We start from the raw sequence: 26017 nt of genomic DNA, 5'->3' as shown, positions 1-26017 counted from the left end.
CATCCACTGGATATTCCGTAAACCATTGGGGGAACACATAGGGACCATAGCATTGAACTGTCCCGGATTACCAGGGACGTCCGTGATTTCAACTCAGACTCTAACTCTGTCCCACCTAAACCCTCCTAGAACTAGTGATATTAGGAGGAAAGCTGGTGGAATACACGTAATGAATAATGACAACATGTAAGAGTCATAAACAGCATGTACCTCAGACAATGTGTATGAATACATATGCTCTGGGTCTGTCAATTTGTCAGGTTAATAGCACCAAACTTCTAAATGTGTCCCTGAGGTTGTTATGCAGTGTCCCTGATTCAGTGTTCATTCTTCCCCATTCGTATGAGAGGTCTGATAGTGACAGAAAGTGCATATTCCACCGACTATCTTAGAAAGATGATAGAATAATAGGTTGGGCTTACCAGCTGTCCACCTTTGTGAGGGGCACTCCCCTTTGGGCAGTTGTGTCCTGCAAAATAATTGAAATTATGGCAAATGTCCTGAGATTTTAGGACAAAGATTTCCTATATTGTCTGTAGTAGTTGCATAAAACAATTATTTTGTATCTGAAACACATAAATGTTATAAGAAACACTATAAACAACTATAATGCTACAAGAATAAGCTTTTATTTAGGCAAAACAGTGAAGTACTTTCCTTTGTATTGGCTGTGGGTATGTTTTGCCCTGCAAAATCTTACATCTCTTCATAAAGGTAAGTCCCACCTTGGGCAACTGAAAAGGTGGCAACCCTATAATAGGTATGCGGTAGCATGACTTGGCCGACAGATGTGGCTCCCAAAACCCAATTACTTGTCTGTATTGAAGAGTCTCAGTTTCCATGTATCAGCCAGATGGGAGCAGATTGTAAGAGGAACACACAAATAATATGATTAAATCACTGGACAGGCCACCGATTCCATACAAACGGCATGCCGTCACCTAATGGGCAGCCATTCCCGATACTGTAGGCATGTAATCCAATGTAATAGGCATCATAGGCATCATAAGGTAATATTGTGGTCTTTGCTCCCACCCAGGGGTGTGAGTGTCAGATGCAAGCACCAATGTCGGTGCATTTGCAAGTGCGGGAGCGCGCAGGTGTAAGCCTGTTTGGCTACCGGTATGCGAGTATTGCACTGGTAAAGCAATGTAGAGGCTAACCGAGTGTAAGAAGCTGTAACCAGAGGTTAGCATTGCTTAACACCATGCAAACCCACACACACCTGCTCACAACTGCTTTAATGTGCCTTAATCCCTCCATATCCAATGGTCTTGTTCTGCCCTGCAACCAAATAAACATCCTCTGCAAGGCTCAGAACCAGGACCCTGCACGCACAGCTAATGTGATTTACCAATACGCCATGGCAGATATAAAGACAACGGACAGTACCACAAACATATCATAAAGCGCAGTCATTCAACAGTATAGGAATGTTTATGTCCAGCATATAGGTACATACATATATAGGGATATATCAGTAGCATATCATTTTGCAACAAAGCATTACAAACAAATGAAACGGGAAACACCAGCAACGCCTGTATTATGTAGCGGTGTTGTTCTACGTAATCTCAAGACTCCCTCAGACAGACATGTATCATTCATACATGCAAACAGTTGTACATTGGCCACATACATCACTCTGTGCATGTAATGTAAATTAACACAACAGCACCTGTCCAATCATTATATGTGAACAGTACTCTTGCAAGGTGCTGCGTGCAACATCATCATCATGATAAAGGTAAATGGGGTAACCATAGAGGGACTGGTAGTGTTGTGTGTACAATGGGGTTGTCCTCATCACGTGTAGCTGGACCATTTAGGAGTGATGTGCATACCAGGATCGTGCGCCTGAGGGACAGGGGTGAGGATAATAGGAGTATGTTGTAATGCATATTACAAGGCTTACATGTGTCCAGTGGGCATGTGGGTGAAATCGACAGCTATGTATGAGGGCAGATGTTGTCCTAGGGCCAATTGGCCTTATGTTTCCGTAGGGTGAGGGTTGGATGTGGGAGAAGGAGTGTAGGTATGGCCATGGAGGATAGGTAGGGTAGGATCACAGACAAGACAGCATATAGGGTTGGTATATGACACATGTGGGGGGATACACCTCGGATGGGGATGGGTGTTCAGCATTCACAAGCCCATGGGAACAGTGAGACGGAGGTCCCCTGCCATGGGCTGCCACCAATGCACCTAAACAGCTGCAAAGGAGGCAGTGCTGGGGACTGTCCAGGAGGTGCAGCATCACCCTGTAAATGTGACACTCCACCCTTGAGCTTGTGTATCTGGCTTCAGAATCCCTTAGTGAGCCCCCAACGCAACACGTCCGGGACTGCACAACAGCAGACATGTACCTGTGTGGTCCTGCTCCCAGGGGGGAAATGCCTCATCCTCAGTGGTGGTACCACCAGAAGGTGGTGCAGAGCCAACAGAGGTTGATGTCCAAGGCTGAGCCCCAGATGTGCTAGTGCCCAGTGCCATGGTCAGCTGAAGTGGGTTAGGAAGTTCTGCCGGGACCTCCAAACCCATTCAGCCTATGGTGTTGCAGTTTAAACCCACATATGGCTTAGTGATAGATAACAGCATACAAGATTACCTACAATAGTATGCATAGATATCATCATCAACCCAACACAACAGATGGTATACATTTGCAGAGGGAGCACAACACATGCATATACACTGCATGCCATCTGTACAATGTGTAGTAGATGTGTGACCACAGCTATGAACAGTTGCCCATTATTGGTTTGTCACTGGGAATCCCAGACAGCGTCTGTCATACCACTGTTTCATGTAACATTTGTCCAGTCAGGGATGCGATGGCAGTAACACATCTCTATCATCATGTACTGTCTGCAGTCCTAACACTATGCTCCTGCTGTGCATAGATGTGTGTTCAGTGTATAACACAGGAAACAAATAGTTCCACACACTGACCAGTTCACAGATGGCCCTACAGATGGGGGTCCCTCACAAACAGAGTACTGTCATGTCTGTATTAAAACATGCAGAATAGCCATTACCACACACAACATGTTAAACAGGCAGTAGTCTCAATGCAGCATAGCTACACCTACATGCTGTAGTCATGTGTGGCACATCACCCTCCTGTCTTTAGGCTATTTCCCACTGTGTATGATGTTTGAGGTACATCCAGATATCATCTGTGATGCCGTTTCAGAACACCACATCCAGGTACCACTCACAGCGACTGTCATGGCCAAATACCAACATATTTTCCCTAGCTAGTGTACTATGTTTATCATGCGAATGGCTATGGAAACACAATCACAGCTGTTCCACATGCAATCAGCTAGAGGAGGACTGCAATAGGTGCAGAGGCCATCACCTGATCATGTCCATCACTTAAAATATACATGCTGCTGCTGAGCAGGTGTAAACCTTCACATCCACCAGAGAGTGTGTGGGTGGAACAGGCAAAGTACACCAGAGAAGGGCTTAGAGACTTAACCCTAAGCATTGTCTGCCACATGTCTAACAGTACAGGAGACAAACCCCTGACTGACTAGTCATTACTATTACATGTGCATGACATTACTACATGTGCTACAAAGGCGACATGTTGCTGTGCTGTAAGAACATATATGTGTGTAGGTGAGTGATGTCTGCAACAGAGATATAGTAGCCATACATTAGGTGTGGCGCACATGGCTGTCCACGTGAACGGATGCCATTGTCACCACAACCACACTCTCTAATGGACTCGCATTGACACTCTTTGCCAGGGCCACAAATGCATAACCTAACTACTTAGTTTGCCACATTGCAGTAATGCACAGGACTACATGCACCACAGGGGATATCTGGAAGTTCTATGGGCTAGGGCATGTGAAAGTGTTTGACATCTGTTGGTATGCCAATGAGGGTTATACTGGGAGTGACTGTGGTTGGGAGCATCATAACCCACACACAGACACAAGGTGCCAGTACTCACATACATGTATGCATTGCTTCATGAGTGTAAAGTGGTTGGCTGTGCAAGATGGCTGTACAAGGCTGGGTGAGGGGTAATCCTTGGCATCGCGTCACCCAACAATGGTGTGCAGTGCGGTATAGGGGTGTAGTGTCTGCAATGTTCCACACAGATGGGTACTGCATGATCTGCCCTGACATCCTGGTTACCAATGTGTATGGCCATAGCTTTACAATGCATGCCATGTCTGTGTTTGACAGTCCTTCACATGGACATTGCCTGGGATGTGCATATCCCACAATACTGTACAGTGATATGTACAGGTGTACCTGGTTTGGCAGGCACATGTTGTGTACACAGACTGTTATCCCCCGATATGCCAATACTGGCCTGGTGTGGCGAAACCTGCTTATAGTGAGCAGGTTGACCCTGCACCTGCATTGATAGTATGATACAGGTATTCCCTGGTGTCAGTGGCATTGCTCCATACAAGGAACATGTGCATGGCATTGTATGGCCTCTGTGGATCACATTTGATGGCACCACATATGTTGCAGGCATCCAGTGGAGAAGATAGTGAAGGCACACTGTCCACAAATATGTGCCTATAGTTCCACTGTACAGGGTGCCATGTCCTCTGCAGCTGACTGCATTCACACCATGCCTACTATCTGTCACATTCAAACCATGAAATAAATAATGGTATCTATTTTTGTTTTCCACCTTAAATTGACAAGTGTTGGTATTCTGAATTTTTTAAGCAAACAGCCATATTACCCAGTGCCTATCCACTACCTGACCAATGAATATAGGTTTTCACATTGGAACATTCCCAAGTAATAAACCCAAATTATTAACAACAATAAAATAAAATGCAAAAACACCAACTATATTGCCTAAAAAGTCTAACAGATATTCCTACTAAACACCAGCACAAGTAACTACAGCTCTGAACATTTTAATATCTGTGTAAACTAATTGTACCTGAGATGTCAAATAATTCTAACAAACTTTAAATACAGCAACATGTTAGGCATTATAATTACTTGTTCCAAAACTCTAACTAACAGTTCACATAAGCACAGTTATTATAACATTTGTTTATAAACAAGCCATTATTTAGGTCAGCTATTTATCTTCAAACATTCCAACAATATTAGCATTTTTATAGATCATTACAGTTAGACATCACCTATATTATACAACTACTACTACTACTGTTTGCTAATTATCTATATGTATATATATATATACTGTTCTCCCTTTCCCCAAACTGAACAGTTAAAAGATACTTATTTATTCACTTATTTACTCACTAAAAACACAGTAAGTTACAAAACAAGCCTGCAAAGGAGAGGAGTAACACAAAATAGACTGCATTACCTGGATTTACCACTAGCCATAGACTCTTATAGCAACAGCCAAACCATATTTTTGCCCATAAAGATACATTTTACCTCATTGATGTTTCAGTCATTTTAGCACCAAAAGTCCCAAAAATTTTGTTTGATACAGCTCTTCTTGCTTAGCAGTGCAGCAGTCCAGGCAGTTCAATTTTCAAATTTTTGATGCATGGGGGAACACAGAAAACCTCAGCTGTACCACCAAAAGGGTCCCCTGCTTCCACTTGTTTCCTGCCTCATGGGTCAGGAGCATAAACTTCTGGAATCTTTTTCAGCTAGGAAGATACAGATTAAAAGATAAACAGAGAATTACCAGGCCTGCTGAAGAAAGAAGAACACACAAAGGATTTGAAGCTGGATTCTCATAAATGAAGTCCCATTCACTGCAATGAAAGCCAGGATGTACTGTTCAATTTTCAGAATGGTAGAGCCTAAACAGCTTCAAAAATAGTCCTGTATTTACAGTGTATTTAATGCCATCAAGAGTAAAGATTAAACTGTTAGGATATTTCATTTGAAATCTAATGTTTTTCAATTAGAAACTTACAGTATGGAGCATTTGTCTAGACTGTCTTATTTGTGCTGGTAAATTGTGCTATAGAAACTTTATAACTTTGCCACATTATAGATCCTCCAGATATGGTTAGAAGTATTTTATTCACATCCAAGAATAGACAGGTCTTGGTGTATTTGAAGCAATTCCCTGTAAGCTCATGTGCTCTTCTATGACAATTTGAAACATCCACAGAGTCCTTAAGTAATGTTTCAAATATTTGTATGATATGTTCAGCTCATTATATTGGATTGATTCTATCTCTGATGATTATGTTGTTTCGCTCTTGATCTGTTTCCAGGTCCAGAATTTTGTTTTGCATCATTTGTATATCAGCCCCTGTGATTCAGATCTTTAGTGAGCAATGCTATATTGTCTATTTGCTGCTATTCTGGTTTCTGCTTTCTCCATTCTTGTTAGAATATACATGTCTCACTAAATGTTTGTGTTATGTTAGGTCTTGTAATGCATCTTGTATAGGCAACAATGCAGACTTAATTTCTTATCGTAACCTGTTGATCAGATGCTGATGCCCCTGTTTTGCAGTTTTTTGTCTGAATGTTTTCTGTCTCAAATATGGATTCCTTCTCTGGAGACTGTAATGCTTCTAAACATGAATTGATAAATAATGGTATCTATGTTTCCAGAATGACAAGTGTTGTGTATTAATTTTTAGCAAAACAGCCATCCCATCCTACCCAGTGTATCCACTATTCCTGGACCAGGATGAACATAGGCATTGGATAACATTAAGTAGCTAAACTACTAATTCTATTCTCAATAAAATAATGCAAAACCACATAACTATATCTACGCTACAAAGTCTCAGACATTCCCTACTAAACACCCACAAGTAACTACAGCTCTGAACATTTTAATATTCAGTAAATAATTGTGACACATGTCAAATAATTCACTTTTGACTTTAAATCAGCAATATGTTAGCATTATAATTACTTGTTCCAAAACCTTTTTAACTAACAGTTCATAATAAGCACACATATTTGTTTACAAAAGCCATTATGGGTCAGCTATTTATCTTAAAACATTCCACAATATTGCATTTGCTTTTTTTATAGATCATTACAGTTAGACATCACCTGTCACAATACTACTACACTGTTTGTATATACATATGTATATATATTTTTTTTTCTTTTCTGTTCTCCCTTTAAACTGAACACAGTTAAAGATACTTGATTCCTGACTCACTAAATAAAACACATTAAGTTACAAAACAAGCCTGCAAAGGAGAGAGTGCACAAAATAGACTGCATTACCTGGATTTACTGATACTCTTAGCAACATACCACATTTTTGTCCATACAAGACACATTTTACCTCATTGATGGTTTTCAGTCATTTTAGCACCAAAAGTCCCAGTTTTGTTTCGATTTCAGCAGCTCTTCTTGCTTCCCAGCAGTTGCAGCAGTCCAGGCAGTTCAATTTTCAAATGTGCTGAGGAGGGAACCAATTCACGGATCTCAGCTGTACCATAACGAAGTTCCTTTACCTTGTTTCCTGCTTCATGGGTCAGTATTAGAAGATAAAACTTCAGGAATCTTAGGTGTTTCAGCTAGGAAGGCAATTAAAAGATAAAACAGAGAATTACCAGGCCTGCTGAAGAAAGAGAACACACAAAGGATTTTGAAGTATTCTCATAAATGAAGTCTATTCACTCTAATGCAGGAAAGCCAGGATGTACTGTTCAATTTTCAGGTGGCAGAGCCTTAAACAGCTTAAAAAGGTAGGTCTGGCTTTTTTTTATTTACAGTGTATTTAATGCCATAAGAGTAAAGATTAAACTGTTAGGATATTTCATTTGAAATCTAATGTTTTGTCAATTGAAACTTACAGTATGGGCCACATTTGTCTAGACTGTCTTATTTGTGCTGGTAAATCCTGTGCTATAGAAACTTTATAACTTTGCCCATTATAGATCCTCCAGATTTTTATGGTTAGAAGTATTTTATTCACATCCTGGAAGTTTAATATTTTGACATACACAGGTCTTGGTGTATTTGAACTTGGGAATTCCTGTAAGCTCTATGTGCTCTTTCTATGACAATGCTGAACATCCACAGAGTCCTTAATAATGTTTCAAATATTTGTATGATAGAAGTGTTCAGCTCATTATATTGGATTGATTCTGGGATCCCTCTGATGATTATGTTGTTTAATCTTGATCTTGCTTCCAGGTCAGAATTTTGTTTGCATATTTGTATATCGGTTGTGATTCAGATCAGTGAGCAATGCTATATTGCTTCATGCTGCTATTCTGGTTCTACTTTCTCCATTCTTGTTAGAATGATTACATGTCTCACTAAATGTTTGTGTTTGGGATGTTAGGTCTTGTAATGCATCTTGTATAGGCAACAATGCAGACTTAATTTCTTCCATGTAACCTGTTGATCAATTTAGCTGATGTATGCAGTTTTTATGTCTGAATGTTTTCTGTCTCAAATGTATTCCTTCTGGAGATGTAATGCTGACAGTTTATTTTATAGTTGCAGTGTCCATATTTTTATCTTCTTTTGACATTTTGAAATGCTGATAGAGATGATTATAAGTAAAGTTTCATAATGTGGTAATTCAGTCCTTTGTTTATGCTCTGTTCAGGAATCAACCAAGCAATACCAATATGTTGTCTGAAAGCACCAATTTTTTTTCCTCATAAGATCAGCTGACTTCTAGTAGATTATTAATTGCTGTCAATTAGTTGATTAACTCAAATGTACACATGAAGGTGAGCTGGCTTTGGAGCTGAAGTACTGCAGTGCTTATAGTATGGCGGCCATCTTTGTCTCCGCACCCGTGGATTCTAAACATGGAACACATACTTGCGTGTCCCTTGCAGGACACCCCAAAAATTGGCCAAACCATATGAATGATAGATCATCCATTTTGACATGGTGTATACAGACTGGAATGTGGCTGATTACCCATGGACCGAGACAATTGAAATGGGTCCTGTGAAGTGAGTGGGCAGCGTGTAGGTGTGTGTCCATAAGTAGGGTGTGTTTATACCCACCTGTCCACAGTAAGGATGTGCTGTAGAGGTGGCAGGTAGGGGAACTATGGGTATGCGATTATGGGCCTAGGCATGCAGGTGTTGGCTGGCAGAGCCATTAGGACCCATGGATGTAAGTAATATTCGATTGGGCATAGCAGGCCCATACCTCCCAAACCTTAAGAGCACATCCACTGGATAGTCCGTAAACCATTGGGGGAACACATAGGGACCATATCATTGAACTGTCCCCGATTACCAGGGACGTCCGTGATTACGACTCAGAATCTAACTCTGTCCCACCTAAACCCTCCTAGAACTAGTGCTATTAGGAGGAAAGGTGGAGGAATACACGTAATTAATAATGACAGCATGTAAGAGTCATAAACAGCATGTCCCTCAGACAATGTGTATAAATACATATGCTCTGGGTCTGTCAGTGTGTCAGCTTAACAGCACCAAACTTCTAAATGTGTCCCTGAAGTTGTTATGCAGTGTCCCTGATTCAGTATTCATTCTTCCCCATTCGTATGAGAGGTCTGCTAGTGAAAGAAAGCATATATTCCACGGACTACCTTAGAAAGATGATAGAATAATAGGTTGGGTACCTTTCCACATTTGCGATGGACATTCCCCTTTGGGCAGTTGTGTCCTGTAAAATAATTGAAATTTTGGCAAATGTCCTGAGATTTAGGACAAAGATTTCCTATATTGTCTGTAGTAGTTGCATAAAACAATTATTTTGTATCTGAAACACCTAAATGCTATAAGAAACAGTATAAGCAACTATAATGCTACAAGCTTATTTAGGCAAAACAGTGAAGTACTTTCCTTTGTACTGGCTGTGGGTATGTTTTGCCCTGCAAAATCTTACATCTCTTCATAAAGGTAGAATTGCAACTGAAAAGGTGGCAACCCTATAATAGGTACTTGTGGCATGACTTCCGACATGTGGCTCCCAAAACCCAATTACTTGTCTGTATTGAAGAGTCTCAGTTTCCATGTATCAGCCAGATGGGAGCAGATTGTAAGAGGAACACACAAATAATATGATTAAATCACTGGACAGGCACCATTCCATACAAACGGCATGCCGTCACCTAATGGGCAGCCATTCCCGATACTGTAGGCATGTAATCCAATGTAATAAGCATCATAGGCATCATAAGGTAATATTGTGGTCTTTGCTCCCACCCAGGGGTGTGAGTGTGAGATGCAAGCACCAATGTCGTGCATTTGAGGAGCGCGGATGTAAGCCTGTTTGGCTACCCGTATGCAGTATTGCACTGGTAAAGCAATGTAGAGGCTAACTCCGGTGTGAAGCTGTAACCAGAGGTTAGCACTGCTTAACACCATGCAAACCCACACACACCTGCTCACAACTGCTTTAATGTGCCTTAATCCCTCCATATCCAATGGTCTTGTTCTGCCCTGCAACCAAATAAACGTCCTCTGCAAGGCTCAGAACCAGGACCCTGCACGCACAGCTAATGTGATTTACCAATACGCCATGGCAGATATAAAGACAACGGACAGTACCACAAACATATCATAAAGCACAGTCATTCAACAGTATAGGAATGTTTATGTCCAGCATATAGGTACATACATATATAGGGATATATCAGGAACATATAATTTTGCAACAAAGCATTACAAACAAATGAAACGGGAAACACCAGCAACGCCTGTATTATGTAGCAGTGTTGTTCTATGTAATCTCAAGGCTCCCTCAGACAGACATGTATCATTCATACATGCAAACAGTTGTACATTGGCCACATACATCACTCTGTGCATGTAATGTAAATTAACACAACAGTACCTGTCCAATCATTATATGTGAACAGTACTCTTACAAGGTGCTGCGTGCAACATCATCATCATGAGAAAGGTAAATGGGGTAACCACAGAGGGACCGGTAGTGTTGCGTGTACAATGGGGTAGTCCTCATCATGTGTACCTGGACCATTTAGGAGTGATTTGCATACCAGGATCGTGCACCTGAGAGACAGGCGTGAGGGTAACAGGAGTATGTTGTGATGCATATTACAAGGGTTACATGTGTCCAGTGGGCACGTGTGTGAAATGGACAGCTATGTATAGGGCAGATGTTGTCCTAGGAGCCAATTGGCCTTATGTTTCCATAGGGTGAGGGTTGGATGTGGGGGAATGATTGTAGGTATGGCCGTGGAGGATAGGCAGGGTAGGATCACAGACAAGACAGCATACAGGGTTGGTATATGACACATGTGGGGGGATACACCTCGGACGGGGATGGGTGTTCGGCATTCACAAGCCCATGGGAACAGTGGGACAGAGGTCCCCAGCCATGGGCAGCTGCCACTGCACCTAAAGAGCTGCAAAGGAGGCAGTGCTGGGGGCTGTTCAGAAGGGGCAGCATCACCCTGTAAATGTGGCACTCCACCCTTGACCTTGTGTATCTGGCTTCAACCCCTTAGTGAGCCCCAGCATAACACGTCCGGGACTGCAGCAGACATGTACCTGTCTGGTCCTGCTCCCAGGGGAAATGCCCAGCCTCAGTGGTGGTACCACCAGAAGGTGGTGCAGAGGCAACAGAGGTCGATGTCCAAGGCTGGGCCGCAGATGTGCTAGTGGCCGGTGCCATGGTCAGCTGAAGTGGGGAGGTTCTGCCGACCTCCCAACCCATTCAGCCTATGGTATTGCAGTTTAAACCCACATATGGCTTAGTGATAGACAACAGCATTCAGGATTACCTACAACAGTATGCATAGATATTGCCATCAACCCAACACAACAGATGGCATACACTTGCAGAGGAAGCACAACACATGCATATGCTGCCCATCTGTACAATGTGTAGTAGATGTGACCGCAGCTATGAACAGTTGCCCATTATTGGCTTGTCACTGGGAACCCCAGACAGTGTCTGTCATACCACTGTTTCATGTGACATATGTCCAGTCAGGGATGCGATGGCAGTAACACATCCCTATCATCATGTACTGTCTGCAATCCTCACACTATGCTCCTGCTGTGCATAGTTGTGTGTTCAGTATGTAACACAGGAAACAAATGGTTCCACACACTGACCAGTTCACAGATGGCCCTACAGATGGGGGTCCCTCACAAACAGAGTACTGTCATGTCTGTATTAAAACATGCAGAATAGCCATTACCACACACAACATGTTAAACAGGCAGTAGTCTCAATGCAGCACTTACATGCTGTAGTCATGTGTGGCACATCACCCTCCTGTCTTTAGGCTATTTCCCACTGTGTATGATGTTTGAGGTACATCCAGATATCATCTGTGATGCCGTTTCAGAACACCACATCCAGGTACCACTCACAGCAACTGTCATGGCCAACATATTTTCCTAGATAGTGTACTGTGTTTATCATGCTATGGGAACATCACAGCTGTTCCACATGCAATCAGCTAGAGGAGGACTAGGTGCAGAGGCCATCACCTGATCCATGTCCACTTACAATACATGCTGCTGCTGAGCAGGTGTACACCTTCACATCCACCAGAGTGTGTGGGTGGGACAGCAAAGTACACCAGAGAAGGGCTTGAGACTTAACCCTAAGCATTGTCTGCCACATGCTAACAGTACAGGGTCAAACTGACTAGTCATTACTATTACATTACATGTGTGCATGGCGACATGTTGCCTGTACAGAACATATATGTGTGTAGGTGATGACATCTGCAACAGAGATATAGTAGACATACATTAGGTGTGGCACATGGCTGTCCCATGACGGATGCCATTGTCACCACAACTCTCTAATGGACTCATTGACACTCTTTGCCAGGGCCACAACACAACCTTGTTTGCCACATTGCAGTAATGCACAGGACTATATGCACCACAGGGGATATCTGGGCATTCTATGGGCTAGGGCATGTGAAAGTGTTTGACATCTTTTGGCATGCCAATGAGGGTTATACTGTGAGGGACTGTGGTTGGAAGCATCATAACCCACACAGACACAAGGTGCCAGTACTCATGCATGTATGCATTGCTTCATGGGTGTAGTGGTTGGCTGTGCAAGATGGCTGTACAAGGCTGGGTGAGGGGTAATCCTTGGCATCATCACCCACAATGGTGTGCAGTGCGGTACAGGTGTAGTGTCTGCAATGTCCCACACAGATGGGTACTGCATGATCTGCCCTGACATCCTGGTTACCAATGTATCCATAGCTTTGCAATGCATGCCATGTCTGTGTTTGATAGTCCTTCACATGGACATTGCCTGGGATGTGCATGTCCCACAATACTGTACAGTGACATGTACAGGTGTACCTGGTTTGGCACATGTTGTGTACACAGACTGTTATCCCGATATGCCAATACTGGCCTGGTGTGGCAAACCTGCTTATAGTGAGCAGGTGACCCTGCACCTGCATTGATAGTATGATACAGGTATTCCCTGGTGTCAGTGGCATTGGTCCATACAGGAACGCATGGCCTCTGTGGATCACATTTGATGGCACCACATATGTTGCAGGCATCCAGTGGGAACATAGTGAAGGCACAATGTCACAATATGTGCCTATTGTTCCACTACAGGGTGCCATGTTCTGCAGGTGCATTCACACCATGCCTACTATCTGTCATCAATGTTAGTTTTAGTAGTTGTAGTGTCCATATTTTTATCTTCTTTTGACATTTTGAAATGCTGCAGATAGAGATGATTACCAAGTAAAGTTTCAGTAATGTGGTAATTCAGTCCTTTGTTTGTTGCTCTGTTCAGAATCAACCAAGCAATCATTTCCAATCCTGTTGTCACCAAGTATTTTTTCCAATTTTTTTTTTTTTCCCATAAGATCGCTGACTTCTAGTAGATTATTAATTGCTGTCAATTAGTTGATTAACTCCAAATGTACATCCAGAGAGGTGATTTTGTTTCTGGTCTTTGAGAGCTGAAGTACTGCAGTGCTTATAGAATGGCGCCATCTTTGTCTCTCGCACCTGTGGATTCTAAACATGGAACACATACTGGAGTGTCCCTTGCAGGACACCCCAAAAATTGGCCAAACCATATGAATTTGATAGATCATCCATTTTGACCGCGGTGTATACAGACTCGGAATACAAGGGTGTGTAACCCTGATTACCCATGGGCCGAGACAATTGTATGAAATGGGTCCTGTGAAGTAGAGACTGGGCAGCTTGTAGTGGTGTGTCCATAAGTAGGGGTGTGTTTATACCCCACCTGTGCCCACAGTAAAGATAAGTGCTATAGAGGAGTGGCAGGTAGGGGAACTATGGGTATGCGATTATGGGCCTAGGCGTGCAGGTGTTGGCTGGCAGAGCCGTGTTAGGACCACCCCATGGATGTAAGTAATATTCTGATGTGGGCATAGCAGACACCAATACCTCCCAAACCCTAATAGCACATCCACTGGATATTCCGTAAACCAATGGGGGAACACATAGGGACCATAGCATTGAACTGTCCCAGATTACCAGGGACGTCCGTGATTACAACTCAGACTCTAACTCTGTCCCACCTAAACCCTCCTAGAACTAGTGATATTAGGTGGAAAGCTGGTGGAATACACGTAATGAATAATGACAACATGTAAGAGTCATAAACAGCATGTACCTCAGACAATGTGTATGAATACATATGCTCTGGGTCTGTCAATGTGTCAGGTTAATAGCACCAAACTTCTAAATGTGTCCCTGAGGTTGTTATGCAGTGTCCTTGATTCAGTGTTCATTCTTCCCCATTCGTATGAGAGGTCTGATAGTGACAGAAAGTGCATATTCCGCCGACTATCTTAGAAAGATGATAGAATAATAGGTTGGGTTTACCAGCTGTCCACCTTTGTGAGGGGCACTCCCCTTTGGGCAGTTGTGTCCTGCAAAATAATTGAAATTATGGCAAATGTCCTGAGATTTTAGGACAAAGATTTCCTATATTGTCTGTAGTAGTTGCATAAAGCAATTATTTTGTATCTGAAACACCTAAATGTTATAAGAAACACTATAAACAACTATAATGCTACAAGAATTAGCTTTTATTTAGGCAAAACAGTGAAGTACTTTCCTTTGTATTGGCTGTGGGTATGTTTTGCCCTGCAAAATCTTACATCTCTACATAAAGGTAAGTCCCACCTTGGGCAACTGAAAAGGTGACAACCCTATAATAGGTATGCGGTAGCATGACTTGGCCGACAGATGTGGCTCCCAAAACCCAATTACTTGTCTGTATTGAAGAGTCTTGGTTTCCATGTATCAGCCAGATGGGAGCAGATTGTAAGAGGAACACACAAATAATATGATTAAATCACTGGACAGGCCACCGATTCCATACAAACGGCATGCCGTCACCTAATGGGCAGCCATTCCCGATACTGTAGGCATGTAATCCAATGTAATAAGCATCATAGGCATCATAAGGTAATATTGTGGTCTTTGCTCCCACCCAGGGGTGTGAGTGTCAGATGCAAGCACCAATGTCGGTGCATTTGCAAGTGCGGGAGCGCGCAGGTGTAAACCTGTTTGGCTACCGGTATGCGAGTATTGCACTGGTAAAGCAATGTAGAGGCTAACCGAGTGTAAGAAGCTGTAACCAGAGGTTAGCATTGCTTAACACCATGCAAACCCACACACACCTGCTCACAACTGCTTTAATGTGCCTTAATCCCTCCATATCCAATGGTCTTGTTCTGCCCTGCAACCAAATAAACGTCCTCTGCAAGGCTCAGAACCAGGACCCTGCACGCACAGCTAATGTGATTTACCAATACGCCATGGCAGATATAAAGACAACGGACAGTACCACAAACATATCATAAAGCACAGTCATTCAACAGTATAGGAATGTTTATGTCCAGCATATAGGTACATACATATATAGGGATATATCAGTAGCATATCATTTTGCAACAAAGCATTACAAACAAATGAAACGGGAAACACCAGCAACGCCTGTATTATGTAGCAGTGTTGTTCTATGTAATCTCAAGGCTCCCTCAGACAGACATGTATCATTCATACATGCAAACAGTTGTACATTGGCCACATACATCACTCTGTGCATGTAATGTAAATTAACACAACAGTACCTGTCCAATCATTATATGTGAACAGTACTCTTACAAGGTGCTGCGTGCAACATCATCATCATGATAAAGGTAAATGGGGTAACCATAGAGGCACCGGTAGTGTTGTGTGTACAATGGGGTTGTCCTCATCACGTGTAGCTGGACCATTTAGGAGTGATGTGCATACCAGGATCATGCGCCTGAGGGACAGGGGTGAGGATAATAGGAGTATGTTGTAATGCATATTACAAGGCTTACATGTGTCCAGTGGGCACGTGGGTGAAATGGCCAGCTATGTATGAGGGCAGATGTTGTCCTAGGAGCCGATTGGCCTTATGTTTCCGTAGGGTGAGGGTTGGATGTGGGAGAAGGAGTGTAGGTATGGCCATGGAGGATAGGTAGGGTAGGATCACAGACAAGACAGTATATAGGGTTGGTATATGACACATGTGGGGGGATACACCTCGGATGGGGATGGGTGTTCAGCATTCACAAGCCCATGGGAACAGTGGGACAGAGGTCCCCTGCCATGGGCTGCCACCAATGCACCTAAACAGCTGCAAAGGAGGCAGTGCTGGGGACTGTCCAGGAGGTGCAGCATCACCCTGTAAATGTGACACTCCACCCTTGAGCTTGCGTATCTGGCTTTGGAATCCCTTAGTGAGCCCCCAACGCAACACATCCGGGACTGCACAACAGCAGACATGTACCTGTGTGGTCCTGCTCCCAGGGGGGAAATGCCCCATCCTCAGTGGTGGTACCACCAGAAGGTGGTGCAGAGCCAACAGAGGTTGATGTCCAAGGCTGAGCCCCAGATGTGCTAGTGCCCAGTGCCATGGTCAGCTGAAGTGGGTTAGGAGGTTCTGCCGGGACCTCCAAACCCATTCAGCCTATGGTGTTGCAGTTTAAACCCACATATGGCTTAGTGATAGATAACAGCATACAAGATTACCTACAATAGTATGCATAGATATCATCATCAACCCAACACAACAGATGGTATACATTTGCAGAGGGAGCACAACACATGCATATACACTGCATGCCATCTGTACAATGTGTAGTAGATGTGTGACCACAGCTATGAACAGTTGCCCATTATTGGCTTGTCACTGGGAATCCCAGACAGCGTCTGTCATACCACTGTTTCATGTAACATTTGTCCAGTCAGGGATGCGATGGCAGTAACACATCTCTATCATCATGTACTGTCTGCAGTCCTCACACTATGCTCCTGCTGTGCATAGATGTGTGTTCATTGTATAACACAGGAAACAAATAGTTCCACACACTGACCAGTTCGCAGATGGCCCTACAGATGGGGGTCCCTCACAAACAGAGTACTGTCATGTCTGTATTAAAACATGCAGAATAGCCATTACCACACACAACATGTTAAACAGGCAGTAGTCTCAATGCAGCATAGCTACACCTACATGCTGTAGTCATGTGTGGCACATCACCCTCCTGTCTTTAGGCTATTTCCCACTGTGTATGATGTTTGAGGTACATCCAGATATCATCTGTGATGCCGTTTCAGAACACCACATCCAGGTACCACTCACAGCGACTGTCATGGCCAAATACCAACATGTTTTCCCTAGCTAGTGTACTGTGTTTATCATGCGAATGGCTATGGGAACACAATCACAGCTGTTCCACATGCAATCAGCTAGAGGAGGACTGCAATAGGTGCAGAGGCCATCATCTGATCATGTCCATCACTTAAAATATACATGCTGCTGCTGAGCAGGTGTAAACCTTCACATCCACCAGAGAGTGTGTGGGTGGAACAGGCAAAGTACACCAGAGAAGGGCTTAGAGACTTAACCCTAAGCATCGTCTGCCACATGCTAACAGTACAGGGGACAAACCCCTGACTGACTAGTCATTATTATTACATGTGCATGATGTTACTACATGTGCTACAAAGGCGACATGTTGCTGTGCTGTAAGAACATATATGTGTGTAGGTGAGTGATGTCTGCAACAGAGATATAGTAGTCATACATTAGGTGTGGCACACATGGCTGTCCACGTGAGCAGATGCCATTGTCACCACAACCACACTCTCTAATGGACTCGCATTGACACTCTTTGCCAGGGCTACAAATACATAACCTAACTACTTAGTTTGCCACATTGCAGTAATGCACAGGACTACATGCACCACAGGGGATATCTGGAAGTTCTATGGGCTAGGGCATGTGAAAGTGTTTGACATCTGTTGGTATGCCAATGAGGGTTATACTGGGAGTGACTGTGGTTGGGAGCATCATAACCCACACAGACACAAGGTGCCAGTACTCACATACATGTATGCATTGCTTCATGAGTGTAAAGTGGTTGGCTGTGCAAGATGGCTGTACAAGGCTGGGTGAGGGGTAATCCTTGGCATCGCGTCACCCAACAATGGTGTGCAGTGCGGTATAGGGGTGTAGTGTCTGCAATGTCCCACACAGATGGGTACTGCATGATCTGCCCTGACATCCTGGTTACCAATGTGTATGGCCATAGCTTTACAATGCATGCCATGTCTGTGTTTGACAGTCCTTCACATGGACATTGCCTGGGATGTGCATATCCCACAATACTGTACAGTGACATGTACAGGTGTACCTGGTTTGGCAGGCACATGTTGTGTACACAGGCTGTTATCCCCCGATATGCCAATACTGGCCTGGTGTGGCGAAACCTGCTTATAGTGAGCAGGTCGACCCTGCACCTGCATTGCTAGTATGATACAGGTATTCCCTGGTGTCAGTGGCATTGCTCCATACAGGGAACATGTGCATGGCATTGTATGGCCTCTGTGGATCACATTTGATGGCACCACATATGTTGCAGGCATCCAGTGGAGAAGATAGTGAAGGCACACTGTCCACAAATATGTGCCTATAGTTCCACTGTACAGGGTGCCATGTCCTCTGCAGCCCACTGCATTCACACCATGCCTACTATCTGTCATCGATGTGCATGGTACTAGCAACATAGCGGGATATCCTAGGCAAGTGTGTTTGTGCATGGCACATGGGTGCAGGACATATACCAGGTACTAGTAGGGTTGCATACTTTGTTCACCAGGCCTTTTGCCAGATGTAGAGGTATGACTTGCCAACACAGTCCCATGGCTGACTGACAGCTGTACTCCTTGTGAGGTGGCCAATGTGTCATAAGACAGACACCATATAGGAAAACTACAAAATCCACTCCCCAACATATCCAGTGGTTAGACACTCACAGCAACCTCTACACAGGCTCTGACAGACAAACACACACACTTGCCATGTCCTGTGTACGAACCCCTACCTACTGTATCACACTGCAGCAATACGCCTTTAGGGCATGCACTACGACGAATACTGGGTTACAACACACCTACAGGTATATACCTAGGTGGGTGAAGACAGCATGATTGACAAAGGTGATCATGTGATTTGTACAGAGAGTGCATACTCTACAAAGCACTGTACTTGTTTCACACACACACACACACACACACACACACACACACACACACACACACACACACACACACACACACACTTGGCAAATCTGGGATTAGAACACTGAACTAACTACTTTATCACACTACAGCATTACGCAGTTACAGAATGCGCTACCAAGAATACTGGGTCACAGCACTCCCAGAGGTGTATTTCTAGGTGGGTGACATCATCAGCCTTGCCAAAGGTGGGTATAGGAATGATATGGAGTGTGAGCAGTCTAAAAGCATTATTCAGTCCTCAGGCAGATGGGGACAGACACACACACACACACACACACACACACACACACACACACACACACACACTTGGCAAGTCTGGGATTAGAACACTGAACTAACTACTTTATCACACTACAGCATTACGCAGTTACAGAATGCACTACTGAGATTACTGGGTCACAGCACTCCCAGAGGTGTATTTCTAGGTGGGTGACATCATCAGCCTTGCCAAAGGTGGGTATAGGAATGATATGGAGTGTGAGCAGTCTAAAAGCATTATTCAGTCCTCAGGCAGATGGGGACAAACACACACACACACACACACACATTTGGCAAGTCAGGGATTAGGACACCGACCTAACTACTTTATCACACTACAGCATTACACAGTTACGGAACGCGCTACTGAGATTACTGTGTCACAGCACACCCAGAGGTGAATTTTATGATGAATTTTATGGAGTGTGAACATTATTCAGTCCTCAGGCAGATGGGGACAAACACACACACACACACACACACACACACACACACACACACACACACACACACACACACACACACTTGGTAAGTCTGGGATTAGAACACTGACCTAAGTACTTTATCACACTACAGCATTACGCAGTTACAGAATGCTTTACTGAGATTACTGGGTCACAGCACTCCCAAAGGTGTATTTCTAGGTGGGTGACATCATCAGCCTTGCCAAAGGTGGGTATAGGAATTTTATGGAGTGTGAGCAGTCTAAAAGCATTATTCAGTCCTTAGGCAGATGGGGACAAACACACACACACACACACACACACACACACACACACACACACACACACACACACACACACACACACACACACACACTTGGCAAGTCTGGGATTAGAATACAGACCCATCTACTTTATCACACTACAACATTACACAGTTACAGAATGCGCTAGCCAGATTACTGGGTCACAGCACACCCAGAGGTGTATTTCTAGGTCGGTGACATCATCAGCCTTGCCAAAGGTGGGTATAGGAATTGTATGGAGTTTGAGCAGTCTAAAAGTATTATTCAGTCCTCAAGCAGCTGGAGACAAACACACACCAGTGGTGGGAACAGAACACCTGCTTATCTACAGATCATTATTACAATACTACATAGTTACGAGTCACGCAACACAGACTACACATTTCAAGGCTGTCAGTATGACCTTCTAGGAATGTAGACATCAGCAAGGATGCTGGCAATTAAGATGTACATACCTGTGAACCTGTGTGTTTAAAGTAGGAATCCATCAAGACCTGGAGTATGCCCATCTGTGGAATGGATGACTACTATCACTATACAGGGTTACAATGGCCATGCCCATACACATAGAGGCACATAACCGACACAAGGTGTCACTGGGCATGCTCACACACTTAGTAGCACAGGGTTGTTTGGAATGCACTATGTGTCCATCTACACAAGGTTATACTGGGCATGCTCATACACTTAGTAGCACAGGGCTGTCTGGGATGCACTCTGATTCTAAACACGGAAGGCCACAGTGGCCATGCTATTACAGTTAGATGTAAAGAACACATTGTAATGGACTCTGGTGTTAGTAGTTGTCATTTTTAGCAGGAACGCTGCACTACATATAACTGACACCGGTCTTATGCACAATATCTGCTGCTGTCCATCACCTTAGATGTACCATTCTATACCAAGCACGATACTACCACTCACAGTGATGTCTTGCTAGGAGTGGCAACTGCTTGACCAACACAATGAGCCAATGTCCCGTTGTAATTACCAGGTTGTCCAGACAGGCCTTTATCACATATCACATGCATCCATGATTCAAGGGAGTGGGGATAATACCTAAGTCGCATTCGCCCATATAGTGCCATTCCAAGGCAAATGTCCTAAACACAGGATAACACCCATACACCTAGAGGACTGCATTGTATGCTTATGCTAACCAGTGCTAGATGTGTAGCGTCTGTAATCACAGCTGCTCACTGTAGATCCAACAACTTGGAGTACTTACATCTGTGCAGTGAGGAACACCTGGCTGAAGGCTCTGTAGTGCACAATAGCACTATCACGATATACCTCAGAACAAGACATGTGGGCCATAACACAGGTAAGGAACACTTCAGGTAGTGGTATCCCCATATGCATAAAAGCCACTCACATGTACTGTCCGGTACTCCCACAAAAGGCATCACAGATGAGTCAGGTGCAGGACACAGTGTCACATGCTGCATTCTAGGATATAAACCTCAGACACCACCATGCCCTCGGACCACCAACACACATCCATACATGTGGTAGGACATATAATAGTACATCACCATGTGACCCTTGACCAGTGGACTCTACCAAGCTCTACATCAGCTGTGCAGAGTACCCATGTACTGACACAGTTGCATCATGTGTTATGCAATGCAATGATACCACTGTCTGTAACCAGGTTAGCTGTACACATACCAGGGGTCCTCAGTTATTTACAGCATTAGCAGATGACTGTTGCTGTACACCAGTAAACACCCTCATGTTTGGATATGACATACATGTACCTGCCCTGGATATGTACATGCCACACACACACAACATATATGTAAATAGCATAGCTGTTGTCCTTTGTGCAGACAGGTGGCTACAGCCATTACATGCATGCACATGGAATGTAGGTCCATGGCTGCTGAATGCTAACAGTACATAAGGTGTGATATCAATGTTGACAGAGGTAACATTCCCTCTGTACCGGTCACCCATTACACCTATCATATCATACAACAGTCCATGTGTCATGTATGTCATTACACATGTCCACCAATTGCAATGCCTACAAACATGCCCAAATGACGGGATTGTAGGACCTACACACATGTACATGTAGTGATGTGCATTCAGATACTATGCGTGTGCAGTTGCTGATGTATGCAGGTGACATGTATCTTAGTACATCATGCAGTTGCAATGCAGCCTCAACATTGCCAACTGTATATGGTGACATGCTGAAAGTACGGAAAGATGTACCTCAGGTATGGTCACCCATTACACCTATCATATCATACAACAATCCATGTGTCATGTATGTCATTACACATGTCCACCAATTGCAATGCCTACAAACATGCCCAAATGACAGATTGTAGGACCTACACACATGTACATGTAGTGATGTGCATTCAGATACCATGCATGTGCAGTTGCTGATGTATGCAGGTGACATGTATCTTAGTACATCATGCAGTTGCAATGCAGCCTCAACATTGCCAACTGTATATGGTGATATGCTGAAAGTATGGAAAGATGTACCTCAGGTATGGGCAGATGTGTGGACATAACTAAGTGGTGGGGCATCTTTGCAGATAGATGTTTGCTGAGGACAGCTCACAGGTGTGTCACAAGCAGTCCTACAATAACCTTTGTAACCGTAAGCAATGATTTTGTTAATTGAAGGGCAACATAGACAGCGGTCAGGGTGACACAGAAGGTAAAACACTTGACATCTGTAACAGTTAAGACCTCCCGTGTGCATATATCAGCACAGTTGTCAAAGGAAGCATCAGTACACTGTGTAATGCATGCAATACTGTTGTAAGTCTGTCATACATATCATGAGATAGGCAGGTGTTTGATTCACAGTACTGGCATGTGTGGTTGCATGTGTGTCCATATATGTCACGTATGGTGGGGAATACATCTCAATTTTTACTCACTCTCCTGTGCACTGTTGTAGACATCTGTACAGACTGCAATGTAGAAAGCAGGACATAGGCAGGGGTGTGTATCTCACACATGTGAGGTATCTGTATGTGCGTGACATAGGTGTATTCAATAGTGAATGCCACAGTGTGTGTGTGTGTGTGTGTGTGTGTGTGTGTGTGTGTGTGTGTGTGTGTGTGTGTGTGTGTGTGTGTGTGTGTGTGTGTATGGCTGTCTGGTCCCTGGAGTGAGGATGTATGTTACCATAGTGAACTGATAAGACCCCTCCCCCATCCAGGCAATGCAATCTACTATCCGTGTTGATGTCCCCGATCTTAGGACACACTGACTACTTGTACATGTGTATTATCTGTGGCATGTCATGTAGGTGCACAGTACTGTAATGATGATTTGCACATAGGCAGGGGTCCTCACCTCAACAGTAGCAACTGTGTGTGTGAGTGTGTGTTACTGTGTCGGTGAATCTGTGAGTGTGTGGGTATGTTACTGTGTTACTGAATATATGTGTGTCAATACCTGAGTGTGAGGGTGCAGTTGTGTGTTTACTTCCTGTCATGGGAATGTGTATTACTGCTTCCCAATGAGACATCACACTTCCCACTGGCCTCTACCCTTGTCATCAGCTAGACTGCTCTCTTACCTCACCACTCCATGTAACTGTACCTGTGATGCCATCCAGTATGGATGTCACGTCTGTAGCCACAGTAGCTTAATACACAGCTATCATGCTCTTGAATCAGTAGATGTGTTTGAAACGTGGGACATTCTAACTGTGATCTGGAAGCTGCAAGGTGCATGCTGGTGTTTTCATACATACCTGTGAGTAGTCCACATTTACATATGGGACACTAACTGCAAACACTGACATCCACCGGCACGTGCAATTAGACCTGAAGGAGGAAAGCAGAACATCATGACCAACATGCAGTTTCTGTTGTTACACAACACACATACTGTTAACAGTACGAAATGCATTGTACACCTGTAATACATGGTATGTCTGCTGCCTGTCAACAGTACACAACAATTGTAATCTACACTTATCTTCATAGTCTGTTCAGCCTGTGCATCAGACCATATGAGCATGTCCCTGTACCGATGGTGTGGATGACAGGGATGTGGCGCAGGCATCATCATATGCACAGGGTGATAATGTTTGCCAGAGGACTAGGCTGCACCATTGGATGACATCATGTGTGTGGGTTAGGGCCTTTGATCTAATTGGGCATGTGTGGATGTTATGCATGTGTGTGTTCATAGGTTCATAGGTTCATACTAGGCTATCTGCCCTGGGGCAATTATAAGCCTAGCCCGATTCTGTATGGCTTACACCACCACTTGATTTGAGTATACTGTGCCCTTTTTAAGGTTTAGTTTACTGTGCCTCTGTCTAATAGTGACACAGGAGTAATCCCTGGGACAAACCTACGATCCCCCATCCACTTATCGAGATTCCTCTTGAAGAGATTCAGTGAGGTGCTCTGCCTCACATGAACTGGAATTCTATTCCAGAGTGAAGAACCTCTGGGTTATGAACCTGTCCCTCCAGCAAGTTCTATTTATTTCTGTGCTGAGGTTTAAGTCCCTCGAGCATGTGGCTCTAAGGGATTTAGATTTACTGAGGTGGAGCATGTCCATTAATTCTGGATTTGACATAGCTTTGTATGTCAGGCATAGATCGCCTCAAGTGCGTATGCAAATGAGTAGAGCTGGAGTTTTTTTAACCGAGCAGCATATGGCATCTGTTTGAGACCCTTGATCCTTTTGATGAGATACTTTTGGGCTCTTTCTAATTGCTGCAGGTGTCGGGTAAGGTATATCCCAAAAGGCATTGTATTCTATGATGGGCCTGATGAGGGATGAATAAAGGGGCACGATTACCTCTCTTGATCTAGATGTGAAACCCTTCGTGATGAGGTGAGCTATGTAGAAGGTCTTTCTAACCACTTTGGCAATGTGGTTTTCAAAGGAGAGATTGCTATCAACTTGGGTCTTCAGGTCCCTAATAACTTTCTCTGTACCTAATGGGTTCCGCCTATGTGGTAATTTGTGGGCACATTGTTTTTGCCAAAGGGTATGACTATACATTTTTTGGCATTTAGCTTTAAACCATGGCACTAGCACCAGTTATCTGTCTCTGTGAGACCTTTTTGAAGGATGTTTGTGTCAGCTGGAGAGTTGATTATGGCGCCCAGTTTGCAGTCGTCTGCGAACTTGGTGAGCCATAGTCCTCCCACGTTTGCCTGTACCTCGGAAAAGTATATACCAAACAAGAGTGGTCCCAGGACTGAACCTTGTGGGACGCCACTTGTGACCGGTTTCGAGTCTGACATGGCTCCAGCAACTCTCACTCTGTGGGTTCTGTCTTTGAGCCAGTTTGCGACCCATCTTGTGACATAGGGGTTTATATTTTAGCTGGATAGCTTATCTATGATGCCCGAGTGGGGTATTGTGTCAAATGCCTTTGCAAGGTCCAGACAGGCTGTGTGGACTACCTTCCCTTCATCTATGGCTTTGGTGACTGTTTCAAAAGTCAACCAGGTTCAAAAGGCAGGATCTGCCCTTGACAAAGCGAACTGGGTGGGATCTAGTGTCTGTAGGTCCCCAATGTCTTTGTTTATGA

Source organism: Protopterus annectens, chromosome 4.part1 (assembly GCF_019279795.1).
Source record: "Protopterus annectens isolate FY-2018-M chromosome 4.part1, PAN1.0, whole genome shotgun sequence".
In the NCBI taxonomy this organism is placed as follows: Eukaryota; Metazoa; Chordata; order Ceratodontiformes; family Protopteridae; genus Protopterus; species Protopterus annectens.
This window is presented reverse-complemented; position numbering follows the sequence as displayed.